The following is a 22,242-nucleotide window of genomic DNA, read 5'->3' as shown; positions in this document are numbered from 1 at the left end:
ATCGGAATGAGGGTTCATTGAGCCCACAGGTGTATTGGTGACCCTGCTTCCTATCAGTTTGTCAGAGAAGCTATAGTTGAGTGGGGTATGAGTACTTTGAATTGTGATCAGGGCTGTGCTCGTGAGTGGGTTAAAAGACTGGATTGCCCAAACAGCTGATAAACATTCAGGCTCACAAGGATCAAAATTTAACTCAGCACATTGAAGTTTTTTTACATTCATATGCTACTGGCACTAGTTTGCCTGCCTCGTTATTTTGCAAGAGAGTAGCTGCTAAGGCAACCTCAGGGCTTTGACTCATCGGGGAAGTTTAACGCCCCAGTCACACACACAGCCCCCCCCCCCAACCCTGGGAGAAGAGCTGTACCTCCAGCGTCCTGCCCCAGTCACACACACATCCTGAGCTTAGGAGAACAGCTGAGATTTGCGTGTTTTATTTTATTTTACTTGGTAATTTGCTTTGTTCTGTCTGCTCCTACTTGGAACCACTTAAATCCTACTAGCTGTATTTAATAAAATCACTTTTTATTTATTAATTAACCCAGAGTATGTCGGGGGGCAAGCAGCTGTGCATATCTCTCTATCAGTGTTATAGCAGGTGAACAATTTATGTTTACCCTGTATAAGCTATAGACAGGGAAAAATGGATATATTTGGGGTTTAGAACCCATTGGGAGAGTGTTAAAGACAGGAACATTTCCGTAAGTTGCTTTCAGGTTAAGTCTGCAGCTTTGGGGCATGCGGTTCAGACCCTGGGTCTGTGCTGGAGCAGATGGGCATGTCTGGCTCAACAAGACAGGGTGCAGGAGCAGTCTTGGTACAACAGGTGGCAGTGCCCAGTGGTGTTTCTGTGATCCAAGCCATCACGCCCCTCAAGGCCTGCTCAGCTGGTGGGGGGAGGGAGGTGAGGAGATCAGCGAGCGACAGGGTGGGGAAGGTGGGGAGGGAGGCCCTTGAGGGAAGAGAAGGAGCAGGAGCTGTGCTTTCATAGACGAGGTGCAGCAGGGGGCAGGGAAGTTCCACTGCTCAGCATCCAGTTTTCCCAAATTAGAACGTTAGCCACCCTATGCAGCTGGTGGCTCTGACATGAGGGGAGTGGGGGGGCTGAGAACGGCAGCTTCTGGTCAGGCGCCGAGCTCTGGAGGCCATTGACAGCACCAGTAAAGTGTCTCCCTAACATTTTACCTTTGCGCTGGGATGGGTGGATACAGGAAGGTTGAGGCAAATTTAGGGGTGGCTATAGCTCTTTCAAGTCCCCCTCTAACGCTGCCACTCATCCCAGAGAGAGTAACAGTCCTCAGCTCCCAGCTGATCTTGCCTGACATATGTCTCAAAGCCAGGCTGTCCTACCGCTCAGTCTCAGGACAGAGCTGAAGTGATTCTCCACCAGGTCTCCCTTGCAGGAAACACAACCCAAGGACATCAAGCGAGTGGCAGGGAATGTAAAGGTAGTTGGCTCCGGTGATTGCTAGTCCCCAAGGCAGTCATGGCTATATGTAAGAGGCACCAGGCTGCTCCCACATCCAAAGTGATCACATTCTATTGTCCTTTCCCCTTGCCTTTATCCCACAGAGATCTCCCCTAACCAGAATGCACACATCCGCTGAAGCAAGGTAGAGAGCAGGGCTAGCATGCCGTGACCAGGAACTCTTGCCCAGTGATGTGGAAGAGGTGAGGACTGAGTATCTTTGGTTACATGCCTCTGGAAAGTTGGATGTCTAGATTGCGCAGGTCCATTTCTTCCAGATCCTCTTCCTGGGGCCGAGACACTTGCCCTGCTCCGCTCCACTGGCCTGAGGAGCCTTCTGCAAGAACAGGAAATAACCCAAGAAAGAGTCTTCGGTTCCCAAAGCTCTACTGAGGCGTGAGCTCTTGCTCTCCCTGCCTCCCGCTCCCATCTGCTCTGCATCACCCCCAGTGAATGAACAGAAATGGATTCAACACCTATGGATCAATAGGCTGGTTACACCCATTTCCGCATCACTCTAGCACCCAGTACCACAGTAGGAGTCTCTTGCACTCCTCCCACATCTCCTCTCTTGCAGGCTTTTGAGACCAAGCCTGTTGGGATGCACACCTGCCCAGATGTGACCAGATTCAGTCATATTCCTACATACAAATGGTTAACCTTCTCTAAAGACCAAAAATACTTCATACATTTCAAACAGTAATTATCACACATGTAACTGGTGTCCAAGCGGGGCTTAAAACAGGTCTTTGCATTAAAAAGGTTGTCCAAAAATTGCGTAATTGTAAACATTAAAGAGCTTGGTTATGCCTTAAAAACAAGTTCAACTTTAAATGAATTTTATGAACAATTTATTAATAATTTGGAGCATCCTTGGAAGTTTTATTACTGGGGGCACGACTAATTAACAATCAAACCTAGGGTCTTCGCTTTAAAGTGTTAGTTTCCACATTATTCTGAATAATGAGGATTTTCAGCCACATATTTATATATTTACTATGAAACAAGCAATGTTTGTCCTTATTGGAGCATTTGTGAGCTTTGCTTTAGGGTTAAAGCTATTGAAAAAGAAAAGCAAACAGGGTGAGGCAGTGAAGTAGCTGCCTACTCTGTAACGCGTCCATCACATACACTTCCTGGTAAATCGCCACTGGAAAAACACTCTCTTTCCCAATTTGGAAGTTAAGTTTCTGTTAGAGTCCAACCGGAACAGTGAGCATAGAATCATAGACTCTCAGGGTTGGAAGGGACCTCAGGAGGTCATTTAGTCCAGCCCCCTGCTCAAAGCAGGACCAAACCCAACTAAATCATCCCAGCCAGGGCTTTGTCAAGCCTGACCTTAAAAACCTCTAAGGAAGGAGATTCCACCACCTCCCTAGGTAACCCATTCCAGTTCTTCACCACCCTACTAGTGAAAAAGGTTTTCCTAATGTCCAACCTAAACCTCCCCCTCTGCAACTTGAGACTATTACTCCTTGTTCTGTCGTCTTCTACCACTGAGAACAGTCTAGATCCATCCTCTTTGGAACCCCCTTTGAGGTAGTTGAAAGCAGCTATCAAATCCCCCCTCATTCTTCTCTTCTGCAGGCTAAACAATCCCAGTTCCCTCAGCCTCTCCTCATAAGTCATGTGCTCCAGCCCCCTAATCATTTTTGTTGCCCTCCGCTGGACTCTCTCCAATATATCCACATCCTTCTTGTAGTGTGGGGGCCCAAAACTGGACACAGTACTCCAAATGCAGCCTCAACAGTGCTGAATAAAGGGGAATGATCACATCCCTCGATCTGCTGGAAATGCCCCTACTTATACAACCCAAAATGCCATTAGCCTTCTTGGCAACGAGGGCACACTGTTGACTCATATTCAGCTTTTCGTCCACCGTAACCCCTAGGTCCTTTTCTGCAGAACTGCTGCCCAGCCATTCGGTCCCTAGTCTGTAGCAGTGCATGGGATTCTTCCGTCCTAAGTGCAGGACTCTGCACTTGTCCTTGTTGAACCTCATCATATTTCTTTTGGCCCAATCCTCTAATTTGTCTAGGTCCCTCTGTATCCTATCCCTACCCTCCAGCGTATCTACCACTCCTCCCAGTTTAGTGTCATCTGCAAACTTGCTAAGGGTGCAGTCCACACCATCCTCCCGATCGTTAATGAAGATATTAAACAAAACCGGCCCCAGCACCGACCCTTGCGGCACTCCACTTGATACCGGCCGCCAACTAGACATGGACCCATTGATCACTACCCGTTGAGCCCGACCATCTAGCCAGTTTTCTATCCACCTTACTGTCCATTCATCCAGCCCATACTTCTTTAACTTGCTGGCAAGAATACAGTGGGAGACTGTATCAAAGGCTTTGCTAAAGTCCAGAAATAGCACATCCACTGGTTTCCCCTCATCCACAGAACCGGTTATCGCATCATAGAAAGCAATTAAGGTTAGTCAGGCATGACTTGCCCTTGGTGAATCCATGCTGACTGTTCCTGATCACTTTCCCCTCCTTTAAGTGGTTCAGAATTGATTCCTTGAGAACCTGTTCCAGGATTTTTCCAGGGACTGAGGTGAGACTGTCTGGCCTGTAGTTCCCTGGATCTTCCTCCCAGAAGTAAAGTTTCCTCCCGTTCTATAACTGATGGGGTGGGGTGGCAGCAGGGACAAGGGGAATTGAGAATGAGGGGTGCCTGATGTGTTGGGGTATGGAGTTCCCTACTTCAGCTCCACAGGCTGGGTCCGGTGCAGAGCATGGCATGGCAGGGAGATGACATCTCCCATAATGCCGGGGCCCTTTCACAGCAAGGGTGTCACCTCCCCATGGTAGCACGGATTCCCACCTACTCCTCCTGCTTTCGCCTGACAACAGCACCACCTTTCACGGCACCACCTCATGGCAACTTCTGCTTCTGGACTCGCACCGGAAATGGGAAGTCCAGCTGGGCCTGGCAGTGGCTGACAGGAAATGGACACAGGCGCCACTGCCACTCCCATGGTGCCACAGGGCCCACCATGGCTGGTGGGAGATAGATAAATGTCTGTGTACCTCCCCAGCACTATGTCTCCTTTAGTGCTTGTGTTCCCCCCGCCTCCCCCCGTCCTGCTTAGTCTGGGTGTTCCTTACCGGAGCACACTGTGTGTCCCAGGCATGTTCTGTCTCACCTTTGGGTCCAGCCTAACAGGGGTGTCTCTCCCCATCCTCCCACCAGTAACTTCTCCCCCAACACACACAGGACAGGGAGCTGGCTGGTGCCCTTCTATAAAAGGACTGCTCTGTGCAACAGAAACCAGCCTAGTCCCCGCCCCGCAGGCTGGGAGCTTGCTGCTTCCTTCAACCGCATCACAAGTTACAAGAGGGGGCAGGAATAAAATCCCCATTGACTAAACAGGATGGGGTGAAGCATGTCACCAGGCCATAATATTCTGGATAACCCCTTGATGACCATTTTAGGATCATCCTCTCATGTGGCCTTCCTGGCCTCTGGCTAGCTGTGATGACGAGAGGGGGATGTTGCCCCCTTCCTCTGGCTCCCCTGGCGGGCAGAGCCTAGTGCTACTACCTTGGCATGTCAGCTGGGGAGCAGAGCTCTTACCTCTGCTAATCAGGGGTTAGCCCCACAGCCAGTGAGGGGATGAGGTAGGGCTCAGTTGCTAATTTTGGGCCTGGGATTGCCCACTTTACAGGCTCAAATTTGGGGGGGTTCCCCCCCAATCACGCACACCTTAAAGTAGGGAAATGTCCCTCACCTACTTATAATTGCACCCTAAATAACCTCTCGGATACTTTATTTTTGTTCTCAGAAGGTGCGCATCACCATATTATCGGAGGTGACTGTCACAGAGTCCCCGAATCACGGAGTCCTCAGGTTATGTTCTGGAACTTCTCCATACAAGGCCAGTCAGGACTCTGGGGGACCCTCCGCCTTGTGAGCGCACTGTCTCCAGGGCAAGATGCTTACACAGCTTCGATCTTCCTGGATCTGAGCATCCCCTTCCACACTGAGCGCTTCCTGCAGCGAGTCCACCCAGACGGGGCCCCGCACCCCAACTCGGCAGTCAGCAGTGACTCTCAGCCAGCTAGTAAAACAGAAGGTTTATTAGTTGACAGGAATTCAGCGGGTAGAATTGAACTTGTTAGCAGAGAAATCAGTGACTAGTATCAGAGGGGTAGCCGTGTTAGTCTGCTTCTGTAAAAGCAGCAAAGAATCTTGTGGCACCTTATAGACTAAGAGACGTTTTGCAGCATGAGCTTTCGTGGGTGAATACCCACTTCTTCGAAAGCTCATGCTGCAAAACGTCTCTTAGTCTATAAGGTGCCACAGGATTCTTTGCTCCAAATCAGTGACTTTCAGCCAAGTCCATCCAGAAGCTCTGGACTCCCCCTCTACCAGTCCTCCCAAGCAGACTGCCTAGCTTCCAGCAACCCGACCTCCAGCACCCCCCATTGCTCCGCCTCCTTGGCTTTGTCCTGCTTGCCAGGCAAGTCATCTGGGCATCACTTGGGTGTAGTCCCCCTCCTGGGTATCAGGTTACAAAGAGCACCAGTCATAGCATATGTGCAGGCAGCTGGAGCAGCCTCACCTGCCCCAGAGGTCTCAGCCAGAGTCACACACCCCTATTCCCACCACCGAGGTATTAGTGCAGCATGCAGGGAAACTGAGGCACACACAGTATTCATGCAAAACAGTAAAATTCACATAGGCTCAACAGTAAGACACACCATAACAAGGGAAAATCCCCACTTTGTCACACTGACGCTTTAGAGTCCTGCTGTCTCTGTCTTGGTCCATCATTTCACCCCACTTCTCTATACTAGCCTATCTTTTCTTCTGTCTCTCTAGTCTGTTCCAAGTCTGGCCGGCCTTAAAAATGACTCAGCTCTGTTATATGCTGTACTCGGCACCACAGGCTGAAGCAGCGTGAGCAGCATCTCTCTGGGAATGAGAAAGCTACAGTGAGATGGTCTCCCAAGTCCATTGCATGAGTCAGGATCCAGGGGCCGAAAGCGCTAGCTGTCCTTGTGTCCTGCCTGCAGCATCTGAGACAGAAGCTTCTGTTCTTTTCGATCCCTCCTGGGTGGCTGCCATGACAGCTGTGCTAACCTTAACAAAAATGACTGTGGATCTGCTATTCCATATTTAACGGCCTTTCCCGTTCCTCCAGAAAAGCTATTAGGGGGCAGATCTGATGGAGCTATGGCACCAGCTGAGGGGTTGCCTCTTCTTGCTAGCAGGAGATTTGGGGCATGATTTTCCACACTTACACTGTTGAAGATCAGTATTAACTCAGTGGAGTTGCATCAGTCTGAATGAGCGGAAAGTTGACCCATGCAGATGAGCTGTTTCTTAATGAGATAGTGTGGGGGGGGGGGGAGAAAAGGGGAAACTGAAAGGCGAGATAGTAATATGTAAGCAGAACAGCAAGAGATGAGTGTCAATCTCTGTCACGGAGTGTCGGGGAGTCAAGGCCCTGCACCCCCACCATGACTCTCAGCCAGCCGGTAAAGCAGATTTATTTAGACGACAGGAACACAGTCCAAGACAGGTTTTGGAGGCACAGACAACAGGCTCCTCCCCAATTAGATCCATCTTGGGGTTCCAGGAGCACCACTGCCCCCTTCGGGGGTCAGAGCCCTATCTGTGCTTCCCTCCATTCCTCAGCCAGCTCCTGAAAACCCCCTCACTCCCCAGCATCTCCTCACCCAGGCCTTTGTTCAGCTTCCCAAGCAGAGGAGTCACCTGGCCTCGAACCCCTTCCTGGGTTCTCACATTACATGCTCAGGCATCTTCCCTCAAGGCCAGTCTCCCATCTCCCAGTGCAGACCTTTCTCCCAGGCCAACACCCCCCATGCAGCATTCACAGACCACAGTGAGCAGGGGCGGCTGTAGGAATGCGGCCGCCCCAAGCAGGGCGGTGCGCCGCAGGGGGCACTACCGGTCGCCGGTACCCTGACTTCGGGGGACCTCTTGCAGACGTGCCTGTGGAGGGTCCGGTGGTCCCGCGGCTCGGGTGGAGCTTCCACAGGCATACCTGCGGGAGGTCCACCCGAGCCACGGGACCAGCGGACCCTCCGCAGTCATGCCTGCGGGAGGTCCACCGGAGCCACGAGTCTAGCGCACCTTCGCAGTCATGCCTGCGGGAGGTCCGCTGGTCCCGCGCCTCCGGTGGACCTCCCGCAGGCATGACCGCGGAACGTCCGCCGGAGCCGCCTGCCGCCCTGCCGGGAAAATGTGCACTGGGGTCTGGAGCTGGCCCTGACAGTAAGAACAGTCCCAGTGCGTCACACTCTCATTTTCTGTCTCTGAGTGACCTTGGCACCAAGCGCCCTACTCTTCGCTGACCTTGGCTCTTATCGTCCCAGGCTTGATGTGACCTTCCTGCTTCTTATTCTGTCAGTCACCATTTCTTTCCCCTTTCCTTTTGTCCTATTTTAAGGAGGAAATCCCTTACGCAAATAGGAGGAGGAAGCAATTGCCCTGAATGAAGAATGAAATTTACCAGGCAACCACAGAGATAGATTCTGGTCTCATTTACACTAATGTCCCAACATTGGCATCCATCGAGTTACTCCTGTTTTACACCAAACATGAGATCAGAATCAGGCCCTTTGCCTCCCCTGACACTGTTCTTCCATGATTGGCCCTGCACCTTATCTTGGGATGGGGCAAGGTGGGTCAGTCTGAGAGAAAAACCAGAGGGCCCAATTCATTACCTCACCTGCACCCATGCAAAAGGGGTGGAAATGGCTCCCAAATCAGAGTGGTAGGGTTTTTTTTCCATTTTTAAAAAGCCCTCCCATTGGCTCTTTTGATCAGAGGCCCAACTCCCTTTCTTTTACCTATGCAGGGAGGCTTTTTTAACCCTTTACAGGTAAAACAAGCAGAGTACAGCCACCAAGAGGGACTTTATAGCTAATTGGCTGGCTGGGTGTCCACAAAAGGGAGCTACGCCCGCCCCCCCATTTATCACAGCAGCCAACAGGGAAGTGGGAGGGAGGCACTCCTAGGTCCTGGCCTACACTGGAGGGGGGGGTCGATACACAACTTCAGCTAGGGGAATAGCTTGCCTGAAGTCGAAGTCTCTTATTTCGACTTACCTCCCGTCCTCGCAGCGTGGGATCGACGGCCGCGGCTCCCCCTGTCGACCCCGCTACCGCCGCTCGCCCTGGTGGAGTTCTGGGGTTGATGGGAGCGCGTTCGGGGATTGATATATCGCGTCTAGATGGAAAGCGATCTATCGATCCCTGATAAACCGGTCGCTACCCGTAGACCTACACTTAGAGCCGGCATGTCCCCTCTGTTTCTCCCTTGCTGCTTGGGCAGAAGCGGAAAGGGGGCAAAAGATGCCCGGCTGAAGGGTTTTGCGCTCGGCCTTGAGGATTAAGCCCGAGCCCCCGGCATGGCTGCTGGGAGATGGATATTCGTGTCGCAGCCAGCGCACTCTTCGGGCCACAAGCTGAACACACTGAGGCCAGCAGGGACAGCTCTGAAGCGGCAAAAGGGTTCCTTTGAGAGTCCAAGGAGGTAGTAGGGTCAGTACCATCCCTGGGTGGGCTCAAATCACCATCCTTTGGGTTAACAGCTGAATGCGCTGACCCAGTGTGCTCCAGCACAGCCACTGACCCCTCCATAACCTCCAAACCCATCCCCTACAGCCCCCCATTCCCTGCCAGAGCGCTCAAACCCATCCCCCATAGCCCCAGATTCCCTGCCACAGCGCTCAAACCCATCCCCCACAGCCCCACATTCCCTGCGACAGCGCTCAAACCCATCCCCCACAGCCCCACATTCCCTGCGACAGCGCTCAAACCCATCCCCCACAGCCCCACATTCCCTGCGACAGCGCTCAAACCCATCCCCCACAGCCCCACATTCCCTGCCACAGTGCTCAAACCCATCCCCCACAGCCCCACATTCCCTGCGACAGCGCTCAAACCCATCCCCCACAGCCACCCATGCCCTGCCACAGCACTCAAACCCAACTCCACAGCCCCCCATTCCCTGCCACAGCGTTCAAACCCATCCCCCACAGCCACCCATTCCCTGCCACAGAGGTCAAACCGGGCCCCCACAGCCACCCATTCCCTGCCACAGAGGTCAAACCGGGCCCCCAAAGCCCACCATTCCCTGCCACAGCACTCAAACCCGGCCCTCACAGCCCCCGATCCTCTGCCACAGCCCTCAATCCCAACCCCCACAGCCCTCCATTCCCTGCCACAGCACTCAAACCCGACCGCCATAGCCCCCCATTCCCTGCTGCAAAACTAAAACCGATCCCCCACAGCCCCCCATTCCGTTTCACAGACATTGAACCCATCCCCCACAGCCTCATCACAGCCACCTCATTCCCTCGCACAGCTCTCAAACCCATCCCCCACAGCCCCCCATTCCCTGCCACAGCACTCAAACCCAAACCCCATACCCTCTTTTTCCCTGCCACAGCCCACAAACCCATCCGCCACAGCCCCACACTCCCTGCCACAGCTCTAAATCCATTCCCCAGAGCCCCCCAATCCCTTCCACAGTGCTAAAACCCATCCACCACAGCCTCCCATTCCCTGTCACAACACTGAAACCCATCCCCCACGGCCCCAATCACTGCCCCCCATTCCCTGCCACAGCGCTCAAAACCATCCCCACATCCCCATTCCCTACCACAGCGCTCAAACCCATCCACCACTGCCCCAATCACTGCACCCCATTCCCTGCCACAGAGCTCAAACCCGACCCCCACAGCCCAATCACAGCCCCCCATTCCCTACCACAGCGCTCAAACCCATCCCCCACAGCCCCCCATTCCCTGCCACAGTGCTCAAACCCATCCTCCACAGCCCCCCATTCCCTGCCACAGACCTCAGACCTATCCCCCACAGGACCCCATTCCCTGCCACAACCCTCAAACCCATCCCCCACAACCCCCATTCCCTGTGACAGCGCTCAAACCCATCCCGCACATCCCGCCATTCCCTTCCACAATGCTCAAACCGATTACCCACAGACCCATAACAAGCGCATCATTCCCTGCCACAGCCCTCAAACCCATCCCCCACAGCCCCCGAATTCCTTCCAAACCGGTTAATACCATCACCCACAGCCCCCATACCCCCTGCCACAGCAAAAAAAACCCATCCCCACAGAACCATCACACTCACCCTCGCTCCCCACGCACCACACTCACCCCATCCCCCCAGCCCCCATCCTGCCAGCCCCACACCGCTGAAACCCATCCCCCACAGCTCAATCACAGCCGCCTTCTCCCTTCAACAGCGCTCAAACCCATGCCCCACAGCACACCATTTCCTGCCAAAGCCCTCAAACATTTCCCCCAGAGTGCCCCATTCCAATCAACAGTACTCAAAACCGTCCCCAACAGCATCCCATTCCACTCAGGACCGCTCAAACCCATCCCACACATCCCCATCACAGACCCCCATTCCCTGCCACGACGCTCAAACCCATTCCACACAGCCCCCAATTCCCTGCCACAGCACTCAAACGCATCCCCCACAGGACCTCATTCCCTGCCACAGCCCACACACCCATCCCCCACAGCCACCATTCCCTTCCACAACACTAAAACCCATCCCCACAGCCTCCCATTCTCTGCCACAGCACTCGAACCCTTCCCCCACCTCCGCCCATTCCCTGCCACAGCCCTCAAACCCATCCCCCACAGCCCCACATTTCCCTGCCACAGCCCTCAAACCCATCCCCCACAGCCCCATCACAGCCACCTCATTCCATCCCACAACCCTCAAACCCATCCCCCACAACCCCCATTCCCTGCCACAGACCTCAAACCCATCCCCCACAGGACCTCATTCCCTGCCACAGGGCTCAAACCCATACCGCACATCCCGCCATTCCCTTCCACAATGCTCAAACCGATTACCCACAGACCCATAACAAGCGCATCATTCCCTGCCAAAGCCCTCAAACCCATCCCCTACAGCCCCCGATTTGCTGCCACACCTGTCAAACCCATCACCCACAGCCCCCCATAAACTGCCACAGCGCTCAAACCCATCCCCCACAGTCCTCATTCCCAGCGTTCAAACCCATACCCCACAGCCCCATCACAGTCTCCTTGATCCCTGCCACCGTCCTCAAACCCATCTCCCACAGACCCATCACAACCTCGTTCTGTGCCGCACCACTCACACCCATCCCCCACAGCCCCCATTCCCTGCCACAGCGCTCAAACCCATCCCCCACAGGCCCCCGTTCCCTGCCACAGTTCTCAAACCCGCGTACCTTGCTGGGGCCCTTGATGACCTATACAATTCTCTGCAGAGGTGTAGCAGTGCCGCTGACTGGGTTCAGTCCAGCCAAAAAGACCCACAAGTGGGAGGAGGTGGTGAATCCCTCCACAGGTGTAATAAGCGGTAGATTATAGAATCCTCAAACCCTCACTCCCTGGCTTGAGGACACAGTTCAGGGAGTAGAGGGTCCCCAAAACAAATTCCCTGACTAACTAACTAAAGACAAGGCACTCACGAACTCCACAAATTATCTTCAGGGTTGAGGATGACGCTGGACGATTCCAGGGGCTGCTGTCCGCTGGCAGGGATCCTCCTCAGGCAGGAATCAGCCTTGGACTAGCAGTGCTGACCATGTGGGGACTGGTCTCACTGGTCTCTAAGCAGGCAGGCGCTCTCCTGAGCTACGTAGACACAAATTTTCAGGGTGAGCCTTCCAGCCCCAGTGAGGATGTGAGCTGTGAGTCTGGCCAGAAATCTGGCATGTCATGAGAAGGCAGCAAATCACCAGTGAGCATCTATTTTGTCCTTTAGCTTAGGGTACGTCCAGACTACCCGCCGTATCGGCGGGTAGCCATCGATTTTTCGGGGCTCAATATATCACGTCTCATCTAGACGCAATATATCAATCCCCGAAAGCGCGCTTGTCTACACTGGAACGCCTTCGGCGCAAGCGGTGGTAACGGAATCAACATAGGGAGCTGCGGACGTTGATCCCGCGCCGTGAGGACCCGAGGTAAATCGATCTGATACTTCAACTTCAGCTACGCTGTTCACGTAGCTGTCGTTGAGTATCTTAGATCGAGTACCGACCCCCACCCCCACCCCCGGTGCAGACCAGCCATCTGTCTCATCGCAAGTTCTTTCCAGCTATGGAATGCTCACTGGTGATTTGCTGCCTTCTCATGACATGCCAGATTTCTGGCCAGACTCACAGCCTCACTGGGGCTGGAAGGCTCACCCTGAAAATTTGTGTCTACGTATCTCAGGAGAGCTCCTGCCTGCTTAGATGGAAAAATGTCCTTTGCTTTCTTTCTTTTTCTAAATGCTGCCCAAGAGGGGCGTTTTCTTCTTTCACTCATGACTGCTGTTCTGTACCAGCTCTCAACACTCAGTTGAAGGGGGCGAATAAGCAGGCTGGTGGCAAGGGGCTGAGTGAGGGAAGATAGCAGCAGCTTAAGGGCCTAACTGGCTCCTACTACTTCAGCTGACTGCCTGTTCGCCTCAAGTCGGTTCAGGGAAGCAGTAGGAAATAGAAAGCTCCCTGACAAGCTGGTGTTAATCAGTCCAGGCTTCTGGGGGTGCTCCTCTCCCTCTCTCTCCCTGCAGCTCCTGTTGCTTTTTCTTAGTACTCTAACCTTTTCTCCTTCCTGCCTATTACTTCTTATGTGCTCTCCTTCCTCCAGCACAGCACTCCATCAGCTCTGTTCATCTCGAGCAGAGAGAATACATATCCAGCAGCAACATTTTTTCTACACTATGAGGCCTGGTCTACACTGGGGGGGAGGTCAAACTCAGGTACGCGACTTTAGCTACGTGAATAGCGTAGCTGAAGTCAAACTACCTTAGTTCGACTGACTTACCCGTCCTGACGCCGCGGGATCGAAGTCCCCGGCTCCCCCGTCGACTCTGCCACTGCCGTTCGCTTTGTCGAATTCTCTGCGTTGACCCGGCGGGTAAGTATGGACCTACCCTGAGTCCTAGTGGCGCCCCCTCCCCCCGCGTGCGCGTGTATACACACACACACACACACACACAGAATCTATCACCTGAGCCAGGTGCCTCAGTTTGCCTCATGCTAAGGCCAGCCCTGTCCTGTGGGCACGGAGAACCTAACTTCCATTTATGTCAGCCAGGGAGGCTGGATGTGCACATTACAGGAAATAAACTGTTCGGCCAGCATAATCCACTGAAAAAAATTCGTATTGCTAATTGCAACCAAGGCTCTCACTGTGTGGCTCTTTGTCCTGTCTCTGTTGTCTAGAGCATGAGCAGAGCTTTATGAGACAGCTGCTGCTGTCGCCAGCCAGCTAAGCAAGTTTCCCATCGTCTCTCTTCTGGCTGTGGATGCTTGACTGCAGCAGCTCGGCAAAGGGCCCAGCCTTGCTCTCTAATGGTCATTCTCCCTTGCTTGAATCGCTCTTCATGTACCATCATGTAGCCTCATTAAAACAGCCCAGATGTGGACACAGGCATCAGCAACCGATTCCCCAAGCTAAAGTCCCCTTTGCAATCCAGGGAAACAGCCTGGGTTGTCTGGAGCGCAGGGTTTGGTCCATGGTGACTGCCGACACTGCACCTGCTGTACAGCGACTCATGGGACACCTCTAGCCCATCAGCACTCGGCTCTCCCACATTCTGCTGAGCGGCTGAGATCTGGGGGAACAGAAACCCTTTGTTAGAAACAGAAAAGCTCCTCACAGGAACACTCTGTCTCGGATTCCCACAGGGGCGCTCTCTGGTCATTCACTTATCACCCAAGACCTAAAACCTACAGCACCAGAGCCCTTGCCATTGTCCAGAACCAGGCTCCAAATCCCTCGAGTGGCTCACAAGGTGGATAAGAGTCCTGGTGCAGCCAACCCATTGACCAAGTAGCCCCCGCCCCCCCTGGTAAGTAAGAGGTTGCAGGCACTGAGGCCTCGAATAGCTCTTTCTGGAGCAGGATTCACCGCAGGTGTCATGAGATGCTGGAAATGTGTCTGCGCACTCTGGAACCCAACTCATACAGACAAGAAAGGACACTACTGCTCCCAGCAGCAATCTCTCCTGCAGCTCACCTGCTAGAGATTAGGGGTCTTTCAGATCTGGATCATTCCCATGCCTCACCTCACTGACATTCCCATGAGCCTCACATACTCTGCTGGAAACAAGTAGCAGGCTCTTGCCCTGTATCCATGACACGCTCACTGCAGCGCCACACCTGAGCACCGGTGGAGAGTCCTTACCTCCCCACATCCTGGCCATGTTCCTATAGCCCAGGCGCTCGGTGTCCTGGAGCCCGTCCCGACACCACAGCTCTCTTGCCTCTCTGATGTTCAGCCCTGGGGGAGACGGACACACCCATTTGGGCCATTTGGCATTCCGGTTTCAGTGCCTGTTTCCTTCTGTTCCCATTGCTGGGTACACACTGGCCGGGGTCCTCGTGGCATCCATGGACCAATGGACTCGCAGGGTCCCCACCAGGTGGTTTAGTACCGGAAGGGGGATTTGTTTCAGTCATCGCAGAATCATGGGACCCTTGTGGCCATTGTGCTCTGGGAGTGGGTGCCTGTTAATGGTGGCGTCTAATACCGAGAACCCCCCATCCCCACCCAGTGAAGTCAGGTCCACCTGCTGACATCCTACAAGCTTTGTGTCCTTTCCCTGTGGTTCCTGCTTCAGCTCCTACCCTCATGATGGGCTCTGTCCCTCCACATGCCTCAATAGCTCCATTCCTGTCCCCTCACTAGCTAGCTGCCCTGTCAGGGCTGATTTCCCTGGACTGGGGGACAGAGCTGAGCTCTGAGATAAAGCAGCCAATTTCCCTGGCACTTTCACATTCACCTCCCTAATTCAGAGAGAGGGGCAGAGAAAGAGTCATCATCTAAGGTGGGGTGGGTCTCAGAGGAGGGGGCTTCTTTCTGTAGGGTCCCATTGCCCAGCTGAGGGAGTCTCAAAGGAGGGGGGGGCCTTGTTTCTATTGGGGTTCCTCTGCCCCGCTACAGTGGGTCTAAATAGAGAGGCCTTAGTTCTAGAGGCCTCCCAATGGCCAGCGGGAGCTAATCTCCGAGAGGCTCGTTTCCATGGGGTCCCATTGCCCAGCTGGGTTTCTTACTGTTCTTCTGCAGGAAGAGCCTGTGCAGCCCATAGATCTCGCCCCTGGCTGAGCACTTGCTGCCTAGCTACTCCAGAATAACAAGGGCCCTGAGGCCAGGCACAAATCTGCCAGCCACTGCCCTATGGAATGCAGTCCCTTACGGACCCAGGGGGGACCAATTAGCCAAGGGATGAGGAACTTGACTCAAGCCCTGACACTGCAGGATGCTGGGGTCAAAGGTCACTTACCTCAAATCCAGGCAGGGAGGTGGCAAATTCGAGCAGGGCAGCACTGCTCTGTATGGCCCTGGCTCTCTCCTGGGTTTTTTTGGAGAGGAACCTGAAATGGATGTGCTGTGGGAAAAGGAGGCAGGGGAGGGTCAGCGGGCAGGCGTACGTGCTCTACAAACGAGCCTCTTCCCCTCTCCATGGGGCTGAGACTTTGTGCTCAGGGTGGAAGAATAGCTGATTGGAAAAGGGGACTCATGACACTGCCCACGTCTTGCTGGGCACAAGCTCATTGTCTCTCCAGGCTGGGACAATGGTCAGTCTTGGGGCTGGTCTATTTACTCTGAAACGCCTGATCAATGAACAGCATGTCAGGATCAAGGCACACGCCTGACACACCCCAGACCCCAGGTGTAAAGGACTTTGTAGCATGGATGAAACAGCCGTGAGGACAACAGCTCTGGCCCAGGGGAGCTGGAGAGCTGAAGGAGAATGTTGATGGATTCCCTCTCCGCTTCCTGCCACCAGCGCTCCTCCGACTTCCCCAAGGCAGGTGACTTTGTGCTGCAGCTGGGTCTCTATGTATCTCACCCAGCCAATAACATCAGCCGGCAAGCCAGGGGCGAGATCTATGGGATGCACAGGCTCCTCATGCAGAAGAGGGGTGTAACCCCCAAGCAGATTACCTAGAGTCCTAGAGCTCTGTCTGCTGGCAGCTCAGGGAGGAGGAGCCAAGGCAAACTCAGAGTCTGCCCAGCAACCAATAGGGAGTGGAGATGCCTCCCAGGGAGTGGAAGAGAGGAGAAGCCATTTTTGAGGAGAGGCTGGAGCCAGCCAGGCAAGGGCCGAACTGGCTGTGAGGGGGCTGGTGAGTCCCAGGCCTGCAAGCAGGGTTCCCCTGAGAACTGGCCTCTAGGGACCTGACCGCAGATCCTCAGCTGGGTTTTCCTTCCCACGGATGATTCCCAATTGTTACATTTGCTGAGAAATTTCCCCAGCCAGGCTGGGTTCACCTCCAGCTCCTGGTGAGACCAGTCCCCACATGGTCAGCACTGCTAGTCCAAGGCTGATTCCTGCCTGAGGAGGATCCCTGCCAGCGGACAGCAGCCCTGGAATCGTCCAGCGTCATCCTCAACCCTGAAGATCATTTGTGGAGTTCGTGAGTGCCTTGTCTTTAGTTAGTTAGTCAGGGAAGTTGTTTTGGGGACCCTCTACTCCCTGAACTGTGTCCTCAAGCCAGGGAGTGAGGGTTTGAGGATTCTATAATCTACCGCTTATTACACCTGTGGAGGGATTCACCACCTCCTCCCACTTGTGGGTCTTTTGGGCTGTACTGAACCCAGTCAGCCGCACTGCTACACCTCTGCAGAGAATTGTATAGGTCATCAAGGGCCCCAGCAAGGTACGCGTACCAACAGGACACTAGTTTTACATTTGTTACATCCAGACACGGGTATTTTAAGTGTGGGCACCGGTGACCCTAAACATAGTGTTTCCCCTGTTATGTAGTATTTGTTGCCTGTTTAATATAATTGTTGTGTTGAATATATTTTTATGTGTTGTGCTATTTCTTGGAAGTCTCCAACTATCTGTCAAATAAGTGGGGATTCCTCTGTAGTTAGAATTTTCCGCCCAAGCTGCCCTGGTGACCCTGCCAGGAAGGAGCAAGGGGGGTGGAGGCACCGCCAACTAATTTTATAACCAAAAAAGGAAAAAGATTCACCCTACTGAGTGGGTGGCGGGATCCAAAAGAACCCAGACCTGTCCATCAGAACATGTAAGCGGATTGCCATTAAAGGAGGTAATCAGGTGGAGAGGGGCGCTACAGGGGTAAGAAACCCAGCTGGGAAATGGGGCTGTGGGGCTCGGGTTTGAGAACTGTGGCAGGGAACGGGGGCCTGTGGGGGATGGGTTAGAGCCCTGTGGAAGGGAATGGGGGGCTGTGGTGGATGGGTTTCAGCGCTGTGGCAGGGAATGGGAGGTTGTGCAGGATGGGTTTCAGCGCTGTGGCAGGGAATGGGGGCAGTGGGGGATGGGTTTGAGGGCTGTGGCAGGGAATGGGGGCCTGTGGGGGATGGGTTTGAGGGCTGCGGCAGGGAATGGGAGCTGTGGGGGATGGGTTTGAGCGCTGTGGCAGGGAATGGGAGCTGTGGGGGATGGGTTTGAGCGCTGTGGCAGGGAATGGGGGCCTGTGGGGGATGGGTTTGAGGGCTGCGGCAGGGAATGGGAGCTGTGGGGGATGGGTTTGAGCGCTGTGGCAGGGAACGAGGCGTCTCTGATGGGGCTATGGGGGATGGGTATTGAGCGCTGTGGTAGGGCACGGGGGTCTGTGGTGGGGCTGTGGGGTTGGGTTTGAGAGCTGTGCAGGGAATGGGGGGGCCTGTAGGAGATGGGTTTCAGTGCTGGGGCAGGGAATGAGGGTCTGTCGGGGATGGGTTTGAGAGCTCTGGCAGGGAATGGGGGGCTGTGGGGGATGGGTTTGAGGGCTGTAGCAGGGAACGAGGCGGCTATTATGGGGTTGTGGGGTTCGGGTTTGAGGGCTGAGGAAGGGAATGGGAGGCTGTGGAAGATGGGTTTGAGCGCTGTGGAAGGGAATGGGGGGCTGTGGGGGATGGGAATGAGGGCTGTGGCAGGGAACGGGGGGTTGTGCGGTATGGGTTTGATCGCTGTAGTAGGGAATGTGGGGCTGTGGAGGATAGGTATTGAGCACTGTGGTAGGGCACGGGGGTCTGTGGTGGGGCTGTGGGGTTGGGTTTGAGAGCTGTGCAGGGAATGGGGGGGCCTGTAGGAGATGGGTTTGAGTGCTGGGGCAGGGAATGGCGGTCTGTGGGGGATGGGTTTGAGAGCTCTGGCAGGGAATGGGGGGCTGTGGGGGATGGGTTTGAGGGCTGTAGCAGGGAACGAGGCGGCTATGATGGGGTTGTGGGGTTCGGGTTTGAGGGCTGAGGAAGGGAATGGGGGGCAGTGGGGGATGGGTTTGAGCGCTGTGGTAGGGAATGGGGGCTGTGGGGGATGGGTTTGAGCGCTGTGGTAGGGATCGAGGTGGCTGTGATTGGGCTGTGGGGGATGGGTTTAAGAACAGTGGCAGGGAATGGGAGCCTGTGGGGGGTCGATTTGAGGGCTCTGGCAGGGAATGTGGGGCTGTGCAGTATGGGTTTGAGGGCTGTGTGAGGTAATGAGGCAGCTGTGATGGGGCTGTGGGGATCGGGTTTGAGAGATGTGGCAGGGAAGGAGGTGGCTGTGATGGGGGATGTGGGATGAGTTTCAGCAGTGTGGCAGGGATTGGGGGCTGTGGGGGATGGGTTTGAGCACGGTGGCAGGGATCAAGGCGACTGTGATGGGGCTGTGGGGGATGGGTTTGAGGGCTGTGGCAGGGAATGGGGGGCGATGGGGGATGGGTTTGAGAGCTGTGGCAGGGAATGGGGGGCTGTGGCGGATGGGTTTGAACGCTGTGAGAAGGAACGAGGCGGCTGTGATGAGGCAATAGGGGATGGGTTTGAGGGCTGTGGCAGGGAATGGGAGGCTGTGGGGGTGGGTTTCAGCGCTGTGGCAGGGAGAGGGCGGAGGTGGGGGAAGGGTTCGAGTGCTGTGGCAGGGAATGGGAGGCTGTGGGGGATGGGTTTGAACGCTGTGGCAGGGAATGGGGGGCTGTGGGGGATGGGTGTGAGTGGTGCGGCACGGAACGAGGTTGTTGTGATGGTTCTGTGGGGGATGGGTTTGAGCGCTGTGGGAGGGATCAAGGCGACTGTGATGGGGCTGTGGGGGATGGGTTTGAATGCTGGGAATGAGGACTGTGGGGGATGGGTTTGTGGGCTGTGGCAGGGAATTGGGGGCTGTGTGGAATGGGTTTGAGCGTCGTGGCAGGGAATGGGGGTCTGTGATGGGGATGTGTGGGATGGGTTTGAGCGGTCCTGAATGGAATGGGATGCTGTTGGGGATGGTTTTGAGCACTGTGGATTAGAATGGGGGGCTCTGGGGGATAGGTTTCAGGGCTGTGGCAGGAAATGGTGTGCTGTGGGGCATGGGTTTGAGCGCTGTTGAAGGGAGAAGGCGGCTGTGATTGAGCTGTGGGGGATGGGTTTCAGCGGTGTGGTAGGGAATGGGGGCTGTGGGGGATGGGTTTGAGGGCTGTGGCAGGGAATGGGGGCTGTGGGGGATGGGTGTGAGTGGTGCGGCACGGAACGAGGTGGTTGTGATGGTTCTGTGGGGGATGGGTTTGAGTACGGTGGCACGGAATGAGTTGGCCATGATGGGGCTGTGCTGGATGGGTTTCAGCACTGTGGCAGGGTATGGGGGGCTGTGGGTGATGGGTTTGACCGGTGTGGAAGGGAATCGGGGGCTGTGGGGGATGGGTTTGAGGGCTGTGGCAGGGAATGAAGCGCTTGTTATGGGTCTGTGGGTAATCGGTTTGAGCATTGTGGAAGGGAATGGCGGGATGTGCGGGATGGGTTTGAGCGCTGTCACAGGGAATGTGGGTTGTGGGGGATGGGTTTGAGCGCTGTGGCAGGGAATGGGGGGCTGTGGGGGATGGGTTTGAGCGCTGTGGCAGGGAATGAGGCGGCTGTGATGCGGCTGTGGTGGATGGGTTTCTGGTCTGTGGCAGGGAATGGGGGGCTGTGGGGAATGGGTTTGAGCGCTGTGGCAGGGAATGAGGCGGCTGTGATGTGGCTGTGGGTGATGCGGGCTGTGGAAGGGAATGGGGGGCTGTGGGGGATGGGTTTGTGCGCTGCGGCATGAATCTTGGCGGCTGTGATGGGGCTGAGGGGGATGGATTTGAGCGCTGTGGCAGGGAATGGGAGCTGTGAAGGGGCTGAGGCGGATGGATTTCAGGTCTGTGGCAGGGAATGGCGGGATGGGTTTGAGCGCTGTCACAGGGAATGGGGGTTGTGGGGGATGGGTTTGAGGGTTGTGGCAGGGAATGGGGTCCTGTGGGGAATAGGTTTGAGGTCTGTGGCAGGGAATGGGGGGCTGTGGAGTTGGGTTTGAGAGCTGTGATAGGGAATGTGGGACTGTGGGGGATGGGTTTGAGCACTGTGGCAGGGAATGGGGGGCTGTGTGGGATGGGTTTGAGCGCTGTGGCAGGGAATGGGGGGCAGTGATTGGGCAGTGGGGGATGGGTTTGAGCGCTGTGGTAGGGAACGAGGCGGCTAAGATGGGGCTGTGGGGGATGGGTTTGAGGTCTGTGGCAGGGACTGGGGTCCTGTGGGGGATGGGTTTGAGCGCTGTGGCAGGGAATGAGGCGGCTGTGATGTGGCTGTGGGGGATGGGTTTCTGGGCTGTGGCAGGGAATGGGGGGCTGTGGGGGATGGGTTTGAGAGCTGCGGCAGGGAATGAGGCGGCTGTGATGTGGCTGTGGGCGATGGTTTTTTGGGCTGTGGAAGGGAATGGGGTGCTGTGGGGAATGGGTTTATGTGCTGCGGCATGAATCTTGGTGGCTGTGATGAGGCTGAGGTGGATGAATTTGAGCGCTGTGGCAGGGAATGGGGGCTGTGAAGGGGCTGAGGGGGATGGGTTTCAGGTCTGTGGAAGGGAATGGGGGGCTGTGGGGGATGGGTTTGAGCGCTGTGGTGGCTGTACTCTGCTTGTTTTACCTGTAAAGGGTTAAAAAAGCCTCCCTGCATAGGTAAAAGAAAGGGAGTTGGGCCTCTGATCAAAAGAGCCAATGGGAGGGCTTTTTAAAAATGGAAAAAAAACCCTACCACTCTGATTTGGGAGCAATTTCCACCCCTTTTGCATGGGTGCAGGTGAGGTAATGAATTGGGCCCTCTGGTTTCTTTCTCGGACTGACCCACCTTGCCCCATCCCAAGATAAGGTGCAGGGCCAATCATGGAAGAACAGTGTCAGGGGAGGCAAAGGGCCTGATTCTGATCTCATGTTTGGTGTAAAACAGGAGTAACTCGATGGATGCCAATGTTGGGACATTAGTGTAAATGAGACCAGAATCTATCTCTGTGGTTGCCTGGTAAATTTCATTCCCCATTCAGGGTAATTGCTTCCTCCTCCTATTTGCGTAAGGGATTTCCTCCTTAAAATAGGACAAAAGGAAAGGGGAAAGAAATGGTGACTGACAGAAGAACAAGCAGGAAGGTCACATCAACCCTGGGACGATAAGAGCCAAGGTCAGCGAAGAGCAGGGCGCTTGGTGCCAAGGTCACTCAGAGACAGAAAATGAGAGTGTGACGCACTGGGACTGTTCTTACTGTCAGGGCCGGCTCCAGACCCCAGTGCACATTTTCCCGGCAGGGCGGCAGGCGGCTCCGGCGGACCTTCCGCGGTCATGCCTGCGGGAGGTCCACCGGAGGCACGGGACCAGCGGACCTCCCGCAGGCATGACTGCGGAGGTGCGCTAGTCTTGTGGCTCCGGTGGACCTCCCGCAGGCATGACTGCGGAGGGTCCGCTGGTCCCGCGGCTCGGGTGGACCTCCCGCAGGTATGCCTGTGGAAGCTCCACCCCGGCCGCGGGTCCACGGACCCTCCGCAGGCACGTCTGCAAGAGGTCC

At 55.0% G+C, this 22,242-nt stretch overlaps 1 protein-coding gene and 1 long non-coding RNA gene across 2 annotated transcripts in view; one reads left to right on the top strand and one right to left on the bottom strand.

The window, feature by feature from the left end:
• LOC120381416 (zinc finger protein 271-like) overlaps positions 1–22,242 on the top strand; it is a 1,091,725-nt gene that overhangs the window by 631,123 nt on the left and 438,360 nt on the right. The gene's annotated exons all lie outside the window — the stretch shown is intronic.
• LOC120381495 lies at positions 13,504–15,819 on the bottom strand. The gene is made up of 3 exons (XR_005588094.1): positions 15,763–15,819; positions 14,664–14,759; positions 13,504–14,091 (listed from the first exon to the last, which is right to left on the bottom strand). It is a non-coding gene; the product is annotated as an uncharacterized LOC120381495 (long non-coding RNA).

This window comes from Mauremys reevesii, linkage group 14 (assembly GCF_016161935.1).
Source record: "Mauremys reevesii isolate NIE-2019 linkage group 14, ASM1616193v1, whole genome shotgun sequence".
Classification (NCBI taxonomy): Eukaryota; Metazoa; Chordata; order Testudines; family Geoemydidae; genus Mauremys; species Mauremys reevesii.
Note: the sequence above shows the minus strand (reverse complement) of the source record. Positions and strands in the feature narration are given on the sequence as shown.